At 40.1% G+C, this 12,505-nt stretch overlaps 1 protein-coding gene across 4 annotated transcripts in view; it reads right to left on the bottom strand.

Annotated features, from left to right (window-relative positions):
* Positions 1 to 8,623, bottom strand: part of PALS1 (protein associated with LIN7 1, MAGUK p55 family member) — an 86,551-nt gene extending 77,928 nt beyond the window's left edge. For 2 of the 4 annotated variants that reach the window (XM_037503532.2, XM_054691166.1), the window contains exon 1: positions 8,515 to 8,623. The gene's annotated coding sequence lies outside the window, so the exon portion shown is untranslated. The other 2 variants (XM_054691162.1, XM_054691163.1) reach the window with 2 other exon arrangements.
* Between the last annotated feature and the right edge of the window lie 3,882 nt (positions 8,624 to 12,505).

Here is a 12,505-nt window from a genome sequence, read left to right as displayed (position 1 = left end):
AGTGAAAATGATTTCATGAAAAAAACCTAGAGTAAAGCCTGAGAGTCAAAAGGGAAACATAAAGGTGAGTACAACTTTATCTAACTACATATGTAAGTTGTTTATAAGTAGGACAACAAATTATTTTCCTCCACTGACTTTCACGATCATTTTTCAGAATAGAAACAAAGTTGACCTTAACATACAATTAACAATTATTCATCACTAACCTTGTCTATGACCACAATTTCCACAATCTCTAAAGTTAATCAAATTATTGATAATCCACAATCTATACAAAGTATATTTACTAAAACATGATGCAGTCATTGCTATTCCACGTGAATGTCACAAACCAAGTGTGTATTCTATCTATCTATAAGGTTAACATTTATGGAGAGTTTAATATATGCCAGGCACAATGTCAACCATTCTTGATGCACCATCTCAATTAATCCTCAAAATAAGGCTCTGAAGGCTATCTTATGCCACCCCCAAAAAAGACACTTTGACATAAGGGTCATTTGAGCTGAAGTCAATTAAGAGCGAGCTAAAAAGCAGAGCATGCATTTCCCTTCGTAAAGGTAACACAAATGTCCACTAATAAAGGTACCAGGAAGATTACTCAATCCTGAGTACTCTTATCAATGGAGGAGGCACCAACTCACCAACTTGAGTCTACCTAACAAATATTACTAAAATAACCCTGATCTTCATTAGTTTCTCCCATATACTTAACCTTCCCATAATTTATAGCCCCTAAAAGCCTAACCCTCTTTTCCTTAGTTCATACTTGCTGCCCTCCAGACCTTGCAGGGCAAGTTTCTTTTAAAAATATTTCTATGTATTCTGTTTAAAGTCTTCACATTAAAATATTCAGTATTTATCTACAATTTACTGTATGTATTGTTAGATAATCTGAGGCAGACAAAACTATGCAAAAATGGATAATTACTTGTAGAACAAAGAAAAACCATTCTTTATGCACAATATCATAACAGATAATATAGTTATTGTAAAATGGAATTATATTTTTAATAGAATTTTAAAATCTGCTAAAAACTAGCAAAACTTTTCTTTCATATTAAGTACAATACATTTATAGTCAAAGTTTCAACTGTATTTGAACAATATTATAAAGTTTTCTTCATTAAATTTGCTAAGACTGGCATTTCTATTTAAATTTTAGGGGGAAAATGGAAAAAAAATGTAGGACAAGAAAACTAGATCTCTAGGAGTCAAGAAGCCAGTCACAAGAGAGCTAACAGTAAGGCAATCGTTTACTACAAAAAAATATTGAATAGATCATGAATTTGGTACTTGAGCTCTAAACCCCAATCCTGCAACTAACTGCTACTAGGTAAGGTTATTCCAATAACCACCTAGAATAGAGCACATCTCTACTTATGATCTGTGAAGGAATATAAACTTTTTCGGAGGGAAAAGGAGAGTTTAAAGTCTCAAATCCAGTTCTATCTTGAAAGAAATCAGAAAAGAAGAAAAACAACTTTCTGCAGTTTCATTTATATTCCAAAGATTACACAAAAATTAATGTGGGTATTCTTTAAGCACCTAGCAGAGTACCTAGTTCGGTGCACTAATAACAGGCAGACAATTATTTTGAATGAACAATCTTAAAAGCAAAATACAGAAAGCTTACTCCTTGGGTAAAATCAAAGTCTTTTCAGTGACAATGTTAATCTCTTAAAATATGAGATTATACAGGGAAATGCAAATCAAAACTACCATGAGATACCATCTTACACCAGTGAGAATGGCACATATTAAAAAAACTAGCAACAACAAATGTTGGCGAGGGTGTGGAGAAAAAGGAACTCTTCTGCACTGTTGGTGGGAGTGCAAACTGGTCCAACCACTATGGAGAGCTGTGTGGAGATTTCTGGACCTACTAAACATAGAGCTTCCATATGATCCAGCAATTCCACTCCTAGGTATTTACCCAAAGGACACAGAAACATCAATTCCAAAGAGCACCTGCACCCTTATGTTTATAGCAGCACTATTTACAATAGCTAAGCTTTGGAAACAACCCAAATGCCCAAAAATAGATGACTGGATCAAGAAGATGTGGTACATACACACCATGGAATATTACTCAGCATTCAAAACAGATAAACACATGCAATTTGCAGCAACATGGATGGCGCTGGATGGGATCATGCTCAGCGAAATAAGCCAGAAAGAAAAAGAAAAATACCGGATGGTCTCACTCATAGCAGGAATCTAGAAAACTTAAATAAGGGACCAGGAAAATGAATAACTATAAGAAAGTGAAAATCAAAATCAACAAAAAACTATGAACCAGAGACACTCTATGGGGGGTAGGGGCGGGAGGGGAGGGATTTGGGTCAAAATAAGGGGGTTGCAATTGTATGGGGAATATAAAAATAAAATTTATTATTAAAAAATAAAAAATAAATAAAATCAGGAGCAAGATGGGGGAAAAATGAGATTTTAACACAAACTCAATTTTTTGATGTGAAATTTCTGATACTATTGTGAAGTCAAACAGTTAAAACTTCTACCAAAAAATTGTAATTCTAAGCACAATTTAGCTATAACTATAAACACAAATATAATTTCTAATACTTGGAATAATTAGATATACTACAAATTGTAAAAATCACAAATCTGCTTGATTTCACATCTGTTGATTTGTCACAAAGTATTGTGGGTCTTACGAGGCAGGTATATGGATGGGGGCAAACACTAAGTATCTACCATGTGTCATAGTATTTTGCTCAGTACCTTAGATACCTTATTTAAAAATTTTTGGTCATCTTCCAAGGCAGCTACATGTTCTAGATGGGCAAAGTGAGGTCCTGGTTGGGAATTACAGCATAGACTAACTATCCAACTCAGCTGATTCTAAGGCTCTTTCCACTACATTACTACAATTAGTTTTGCATCTCTGGCAGATTTTTTGCCTAAACCAAAGTATACCTACAAATCAAATCAGGCAAACCTTGTTTCTTAAAATAAGGTTTTATTAGAACACAGTCACTCACACTCATTTGGTTGTCTCTGCACTATAATAGCAGAGGTGAGTATTTAAGGCAAAAAAATGACATGGTGTGCAAAGCTTAAAATATTTACCATCTGGCCTTTACAGAAAGGTGTCAACACCTGCCTTAAAAGATCAAAAATACCAAGAACTCAGAAGCCTCAAAACTTCAATCTTTAGAGTTTCTGAGTCACTTATTAACCCAAGAAAGAACTTTATATGGGACAGAAAAACAAACTGCTTAAAATGTTATAATGGCCAAGTCATGAGAGCTCAAGTTTATTTAAAAAAAGGTAAAATTAAATAAACTGATTATGTTACTGACACTCTATTCTTCATAACTAAAACTATCTTTTATAGTCTGAATTGATGAAGGAAAAACCTCGTAATTCAAAATATTAAAGTACATATTTTTTGTGCAGCCACATTTTTCATGAAGCAGCATCTTAAGTAAAATAAACAGAGCCTGGCTGCTGCTTACACTTTTTTTTTTAAAATACAGTTGACCCTTGAATAACAAGGGGATTAGGAGCCCCAACTCCCTGCACAGTTGAAAATTATATATAACTTTGACTCCCCAAAATTTAACTACTAATATACTACTGCTGACTGGAAGCCTCACAAATAACAAACAGTTGATTAACACATATTTTGTATGTTTAAGTGCATTATTTATTCTTACAATAAAGTAAGCTAGAGAAATGAAAATACTTAGAAACTCACAAAGGAGAGAAAAACATTTATAGTGTTCTTGGTACCACTGAGTTTATGTTGTCTGTTTACAAGAAAATCTGCATATAAGTGAATTCTCACAGTCCAAATCTATGCTATTAAAGGTTTAACTATGTTTCACTGCATAGTAATTGATTTGATACATTCACTGAATTTGATCTACTCTGACCAAGTTGACTTGTGATTACTCAACTGTCTATAGTTGACACTCAGAAGAGTCTTTTCAACAAATGGTCAAGGAACAATTGGATAAATAAATGAACTCAACCCATACCTCTCTTACAACAAAAATTAACTCAAAATGGGACATAGGTCTAAATGTAAAATATGAAACATGTGAAGAAAACTGTTGTGCCAGCAAGCACCACCCAGGTCCGCTATGGATTTAGGCAGACGAATAAAGGAAGAGTCCCAGAGTCCACAGAGGATTTTTCAGGCTTTAATGCTCTGTCAGGTAACCAGGTACACAGGCACACCAGGCAGGTCGACTGGCATGCAAGGAAGCAGGCATGGCCAGGCAGGGCAGGTGGGAGGCAGGCAGGCAAGCAACCCAGCCTCCAAGCCCCCTATGAATCTTTACACTCTCTGGGCACTCTCTGGCATTCTCCCTCTCAAATCATCTCATGGTCTTCCCTCTTCTGTAGTCCCACGGCTGGTCTTGTAGCCGACGTCTGTCTGAGTGGCACTGCCCTATATTCCCGGCCTCTAGCCTCAGGTGTGTACACTTACAGCATGCCTGCACCCATACTCCAGGTGGCCACAGTCAGGCATGAATGTCCTGCGCCCACACTCCCAAGCGCCTTCTGCCTTAACTCGACCAAGGTTACAGGTGATGGCCGCTGAGGTTAGTGGCGTAAAAAGCCTAATTGACACAATTTACCATACTATAACATAGGAAAAAGTCTCTGTGACCTTGAGTCAAGCAAAGAGTTCTTAGATACAATAAAGAAAGTGAGTCATAAAATATCCATAATTTGGACTATCAAAATTTTATACTCTACCTCAAAAGATATAGTTAAGAGTAAGAAAAAGACAAGCCATAGAGGAAATCTTTGCAAATGATATATCTGGTGAAGGACTATAAAGAACTGGTAAAACATGAAAATAAGAAAGTCCAGTTTTTAAATAGGCAAAAGATTTAGACAGTCACCAAAGAATATATACAAATAGTAAATAAGTACATAAAAAAGTGCTCAACATCATTAATCATGAGGAAAATGCAGATTAAAAACTCCAATAATCTATTATTACATACCCATCAGAATTACTAAAATTTAGAAGACTGACTATACCAAATGTTGATGAGGTTGTAAAGTAATGGAAACACTGTGATACAATCATACAATGCTGATGGGAACATAAAGTGGTTTAGTTTCTTTGGAAAACAGTTTTATAGTTTATTAGTTTCCTATACAGTTGTAACAAATTACCACAAACTTAGTGACTTAAAGCAACACAAATTTATTATTTTACAGGTCTGTAAGTTACAAATCTGACACTGGTCTCCCTAGAGTAAAATGAAGGTGTTGGCGGAACTGAGTTTTCTGGGGGCTCTACAGGCAGGTGAATCTATTTCCTAGCCTTTTCCAGCTTTGAGAGACCACCACATTGTTTAGTTTATTGCATCCCTACTTCATCCTCAAACCTGGCAATTCTGCATCTCTCTGGCCCCACTTCCTTTGCTACATCTTTTTTTATGACTCTATTCTTCTGCGTCTCTCTTTTCCTTTTAAAGACTTGTGATACATTAGGCTCACCTGGATAATCCAGGATAATCTCCCTATTAAACTTAGTTGATCAGCAATTTTAATTCCAGATGCTTTAATTTCAATTCATGTTTGTCATGTAACTTTATTTAGTCATAGGTCCCAAGGATTAGGACATCTCTGTCTACCAGAGACAGTTTTAAAATAAATAAATAAATAAATAAATAAATAAATAAATAAATAAAGTTAGGGGCCTCCCTGGTGGTGTAAAGGGTTGAGTCTCAGGGCTGTCAAGCTATCACCATTGCATCACGAGTTCAATCCATGGCCAGGGAGCTAACTCACACAAGGCACAGCAGACCTCTCCAGTCTCACCTGCTGTTCCCCTCAGCAGCGTATTTCAGCAGGTCTGCCTGTTCTGTCCCACTCTGTCTCTGGTGAATCCTCTCTCCTCCCACATCTCTGGCCCACAGCCTAGTTCTTGTATGCATAAATAAATAAAAATTTAAAAAATTAAAAAATAAAGTTAATCATACACTTAAAATTAATGTACAATTCCACTTGTAAGTGCTCACCTGAGAGAAATGAAGACTGATAGGCCAAAATTTATAGCAGTTTTATTCATAACCACCAAAAAACCCTGAAAACTCAATCCTTTAACTGGTGACTGGATAAACAGTGATAAATCCACACAATGGAATACTACATTCAACATTAAAACAGATGGAACTGGCTGATTTGTCACTCAACATGGATGAACACGTGAAAACACAGATAAATCTTAAACGTATTATGCTAAATGTAAGAAATGGTCATGGGAAGGATAGACCACAAGTAAAAGGGAATTTGGGGTGAAAGAACTGTCATATATTTTGATTTTGGTGTTATACAGCTCTATGTATTTGTCAAAACATTTTATGCAGTGAAAATAGTTAATTTCATGTAAATTAAAACAAGTTAAATAAAATCTTTTTGATATAACTACATCAAAATTTTAAAAATCTGACAATGTCAATTTGAAAATTCCAAGTGAGGGCAAGGATGAGAAGCCCATGACTCATGTTGGCAGGAATGCAAATTGTTACAAGTTTAGAGGATACTGTGCAGTAGCTAGTCAAGTTCAAAATGCACACTGATCTAAAGTCCGGCAATTCCATTTCCAGGCAGATGGACAGCACTCTAGGGAAACCTTCACACATGTACCCCAGGAGACATACATCAAGATTTTCATTGTACATTGTTAGAAATAATGAAAAACTAAAAATCCTTCAAGGAGAGTGAATTAACTATGCTTAGTGGTTATTTTAGAAAGGAAAGGGGGGAAAAAAAAAAACCCTGCTGCTGCATATATGAATTTGAGAAGAGTATCTTATTGGTTTCTTTATTTAACAGCAGAATATAATAAAAAGAGCACTGTACTTGCAATCTGGAGACAAGCATTTTAGCACTTGATTCCAATTCTGCCACTAATTGCAGCCAGACTATGGACTTCTTAACTCTATAAACCTCACTTTGCTTTTCCAGGAAAATGAAGAGGTTAGGCTATGTAACATTTCAATTGCTTCCAACTCAACAAGTACATGATCAAAAACTATATTCTAAAGCACATAGGTAAACTTTTTCCCAGACACCCTGAAATCAGAAATTATCAGAGAAATAGGACATCTTTGTATAGTGATATACAAAATTGACAAATTTCTTGGTATGTCTTGATGAGCTTTTTAATAAAGATCATAATTCAGGAAGGGCACATAAGCAGTTACCAACCTGGTAAAATATACATCCTCTCCCATTTTAACATTCTAAAACAAGTTAATATTATTAATGAATCCATCCTTGTCTACTTCAGGTCTATCCAGGCAAAAGTTACTTAGGTACAGGGTAAGATTTACTTGATTTAAAAATACAATAAAATAATTTGCTTGTTTCATCTAATAATGATCTTAGCATTTTAGTTTAATAGCTTCCGTCTGCTACCATAGAGAGCCTTTTAAAACTCATAATATGCCATGTCCACAAGATCTAGTAAAATTAGTAGTTCACAATCCAAAAACAGCTTATTTAACAATTCCATTACCAGCAATACTTACACTTCAAAGACACCAATAACTAACATATCATTTGCAGAATTTAATAGGTTATTAACTTCTGGTACAATCCAAAAGACTAACAAGGACACTATCATGAAAAATACGACTTTCTAAAAATCAGAAATATCAACGCCTTTCACCTTAGACAGTAAAATAAAACTTCGCAGCCCTGTTCTTCAGCCTCTCCAAATCTAAATTCTCACCATCTAAACGAGACAACCCACACAGCACACAATGCTTCCAAAAAATCTCCCACCGATCAGATTTTAATTTTAGCGCCAATTACCAAGAGGTCTTTCTACCGAACCCTGAATTCCGCTCATGTCACCGTAACTCAATCAACTCAACAGCAGCCGAGTTATTATTTGAGTAGTAAGTTACGTAACTCAAACCGAAGACTGTATAAAACACCTGAAATGCAGCTTCCACGATTCACAGGCTTCAAAATTTACCTTGCAATCGGGAAGGATCACAAACCAAAGACTGAGCTTTCCTTCAACCTGAGTCACAAGGAAGTGCAACCGTTTGTTTATTTCTCCAAAGGACGAGCGAGCGCCCAGCGCTGGGCCGAGCGGGGCCGGGTACCCCCCGCCTTCCCCCCGCGAGGCGCACCCCTCGCCGCCGCGCCCGGCCGGGACTATTGGGGGGTCCTGGAAGTCGAGAACTCGGGGCCCGCGAGGACAGCCGACTCGGAGCCGCGTCCACGGCGACTCCGGCCGGCAGGAGCCCCCGCCGAGGCGCGTCCCCCGCTGCGGGAAGGGGAGCGGGCAGCTCGGGGCAGCGCTCCTCGGAGGGACAAAGGTTGGGCTCCCGCCCTCCGCGGCCCGCCGCGGCTCCCGCTGCTCCGGGCGGGTCCCGCCCCGGCCGGCGCGGGCGGCGTGTGGGGAGGGGGCGAGCCCGGCGCCCCTCCCCCGCCGGGGGTCCGGGGACCTGTTGAGGAAGCGCCCCGCACCGAGCGGCCGCCGGCCCGGCCGCCTCTTACCTCCGCGCCGCGGCGGCAGCCGACCCGCCAGGCCCGGCAGCTGCTGCTCACTGCAGAAACGACAGCTCCCCGGCGGCACTTAAAATACCAGCTGAAGAATCCAGAAACTCCCGACTCCCACCTCACAAGCCCCAGTCCCCGCCCCCGCCCCGGCCCCGCTCCGCCGCCGCCAGTCGCCGCCAGTCGCGGCCGCCGCCTGTGACTCCACCTCGAGACCGCGCGAGACCGGCCCCCGCGGCCGCCGCGAGACCGCGCACGCGCTCCCGGGGCGCCGGCGCAGCGGGCGCGCCTATTCCACGCCCTCCTCGGGCGCTCCGCCCGCGACCTGGCCGAGACGCTGGCGCGGGTCGCCCAATCCCGAGCCGCCGCGGAGAGAGCGCCCTCTCATTGGTCCACTGCGAGCCGCCGGGCGCGCGCGCGCGCGCCTCGGAGTATAAAAGCGGGCTGGGAGCTCAAGGGAGGGATTGGGGATTCCCTTTTGGGGTTGGGGTGGCTGTGTGAGTTGTGTGGAGGCGCGAGGTTTCCCTAACCGTAGTCCGCAGCGGGCTAAGGTTCTAATGAGCCTGGACGCTTCCCTCCTTGTCCCGCTGTCAGCTCCTGAACACAATCTGTTCCCTCTGAGGCGATCCCGGCTGTTCTCTGACGCGCTTCACGCAGTCTACATTATTCATCTCCCGGGTGTGGGGTGCGCCACAGAACACCCCTGAAACGCGCAAGTCTCCAAAAAGCTCGCAGCTGGAAACGAGCTTAGAAAACCAGAAAAGAAGGCTGCCCAGGGCTACAGCTGTTTGACAAAACTCGCGTGAACGGGTCTATTGCTACTAGGCCGACTCCCAGCCAGCGGGAGACTTTCTCTGGGGACACCTGTTTGCTACTGTCTCAATAGGGCGGCACTGGAGGACGCTCTGGGGGGCAGGTGGGTGGGGGGCCAGAATGCAAAGCAGAATTGAAATGTGTTCTTGGGAAAAATACCAGCAAACTTAACTTGAGGGCCTCCCTGATGGCGCAGGGGTTAAAGTCGCAGCACTATCAAGCTATCACCATCTACTGCATCCAGATCTCCCACTCCCTGGCCAGGTTGCTGCCCCAAAAGGGAGCTACCCACCTCTCCTGACTCAAGCTGCTCCCCTCAGCAGTGTATTTCAGTAGATCTGCCTGTTCTGCTCCCCACTCTGTCTCTGGTGAATCCTCTCACACACACTCCCTGCAGCTCTCGGTTACACCCCAGTTCTATGCATAAATAAAATAAATCTTTGAACAAAAAACCCTTAATTGACACTGAAGAGTCATCGTGTATCTCTGCATAATAGTAAGCAAAAACCCTACCTTCCCTGCATCTCTCGCTTACACCCCAGTTCTATGCATAAATAAAAATAAATATTTGAAAAAAAAATCGTTGATACTAAAGAGTCATCGTGTGGTCCCTGCATAATAGTAAGCAAAAGCCTTACCTTTCAAGGTTCTCTATCCCACCTTTGAACAATTCTAATGTTTGTTCATCAAATTGTGCTCCTATTTATTAGGACAAAATCTACCGATGACTTCAACCTGTTGCTTCTGGTTTCCCCCAGGGGCATACTGTACATGGTCAATCCTGATGCAAGTCCTTATAATACGGCAATAATCTTGTCCTTCCTCATATCCTCCACTGTAATTTCCATCGTCAATTCCTGTTTCTCCACAGTGACATGTGCTGCCCCGAACGAAGTAAACTATTTGTTCAGTGGTCAAGATCTATTTGGCTTCCTGCTCTTCCCGTTTTTTTTTTTTTTAACATCCTCATCCGATCAGCATTCCATGTAAGTCTTTATTCAAGTTGTTTATAATAATTAGACCAAGCCAAAGACGGAATTCAGCTGCAGGGAACTACAAACCTTAATCCTTTTGCCATCAAACATTTATCAGTAGACTTCAGTCTACTAACGAGTAGTTTGCAGTTGGACAACCAGCTCCAAATCTATCCAACCCATCTGATGTCTTGATATACCTATTTCTCCACACAGATGCCATGAGAATTTGTGGAATGTTCCACGGAAAGCTAGTCTCTAGAATTCCCTCAAAAATGTTAACCAAGTCTAAAAAGTGCAGGGGGAAGGGCAGGAAATGTTAGTTATGTGTGTGACTTATTTCCTAATTCTTGAATGCATAAACTAAGTAATAATTCAAGAAGTTTCCTTTAGCTTCTCAATGAATTTTTCTTCCTGTATCCAGAGTCTTTCTACCTTGGTGATATTGAGATTTGGTCAGATAATACTTAGTTGTGGGGCTGCCCTGTGCATTGTAGGATGTTTAGCAGTATTCCTGATTTCCTGATCATGATTCATTAGATGTCAGTAGCACTACTACCCCCATTTGTGACAAAAATGTCTCTAAATTTTGCCCAAGTTTCCTTTGGAGGACCAAATCATCACCAGTTAAGAATCTCTGAGCTAGCTGTTCAAAAAAATTGCATCTTTAGATTAATAGTTTCTTTCTTTACCCCTACCTTCCAATTACTTGGCCCCAAGCAGTTTAGCAAATTGCCCCATTCATATGAACTCTCCAGCTACCCAGTTTGCGTCCTAAGCTGCTTGGACTCCCCTGTGTTCTCTACCCTAATAAAAAGATTGTATCACCATAGGATAACAGCTACTGAGCTCAAAAAACGCCGAAGTTCCTCTGTAAAAGTTTTTTTTTTACCTCTTAAAGATATTTTCATTTTAAAAGATCTTGGCATCTAAAATATGCATTCTCTGGTGAATGGAACCATTCTAAGACTTCTTAAACTACACAAATGATTGGCCTCATGAGCAAAAATTAGAGAATAGTGGAAAGAGTGAAAGGTATAGAACTTGGAGATGAGGTGATTGAATTTGAGTTTTAGCTTTGCTGCTAACTAGTTATGTGATTTGGATGCATGACAAGTTTCCTAAGCCTAAACTTTCCATCTATAATATAAATGCATCATTACTTTGTTTTCCCTTGTTTTATGAAATTTTGGTAACTTCTGTACATAGAGTTTAACATGGATAGTGTAAGGGGTAAAGAAAATATAATATTCATTCCAAAATAGAATGAAATAGATAATCTGTGGTTTGAAAATCCCTGTCAGAGAGTTGTTCATTCCTGTCACAAGGCAGTTCACCCATTGAGTCACACTGGCAAATTTGTAACTAAGTATTATGGGTGAATAGTGAAAGCCAAACTGTAAAATCAGATGTGCGGTAGAGAGTAACCACAGTAAATAGCCTTTTCCTTCCTCAACTTGGCATTTGCTTAACCCATCATCTGCCAACATCTCCTTGTAGATGTTTAGGTAATAAAATATTGTGCTGTCTATTACATTAAAGGTTTCTGGAAATATATTATTATTGCATTGTAACCACTTGCAAAGTTCTGAAATCTCAAGTTTCAGGATTCTACCATTCACTATAATATGTGCAATGTTTAACTAGCTTACTCATCTCTATGTACCAGTGAAAGTCAGGTTTTCATAATAGAATGAATAATGTAGTCACTTATATTCTATGAACCAGATGACCAGAAATATAAATTAAAGAATATTCACTTATTCAGATATGAATGGAAAGTCACGGTAAAACAAATTCACAAGTATATTAATTACTAAGTAACTGAATATTTTTAATATCAAAAAGAAAAAAAATTATCGACTTTTGAGTTTAGTTATTGTTATTATTTTGGTGTTTGAATAGTGCTTCTTATCCTTTTACAAATCTAACTAAAAATATTATGTCCCTAAGCTAAGAATATTATGCAATTGTTACCATATGGAATGGTGGTCCGGCTATCTGCAGTTAGCATCAATACCATTCAGTACAGGGCAATGGCATTAAAACCAATTGGCTTTAATAAATATTCATTCATCAATCAAAACTATATACTGGGCCTCCCCAGGGTTGCGCGCTGGGTTGCAAAGCTGCCCGCAGCCTCTGCAGTGCCGGTTTGATCCCCGGCAGCCGGTAAGGGTCCCACATGACTTGCAGACCTCTCC

Source organism: Talpa occidentalis, unplaced genomic scaffold (assembly GCF_014898055.3).
Source record: "Talpa occidentalis isolate TD23 unplaced genomic scaffold, MPIMG_talOcc4v2.1 talOcc4.11, whole genome shotgun sequence".
Classification (NCBI taxonomy): Eukaryota; Metazoa; Chordata; class Mammalia; order Eulipotyphla; family Talpidae; genus Talpa; species Talpa occidentalis.
The sequence above is the reverse complement of the archived record's forward strand: the minus strand, read 5'-3'. Positions and strand labels throughout refer to the sequence as shown.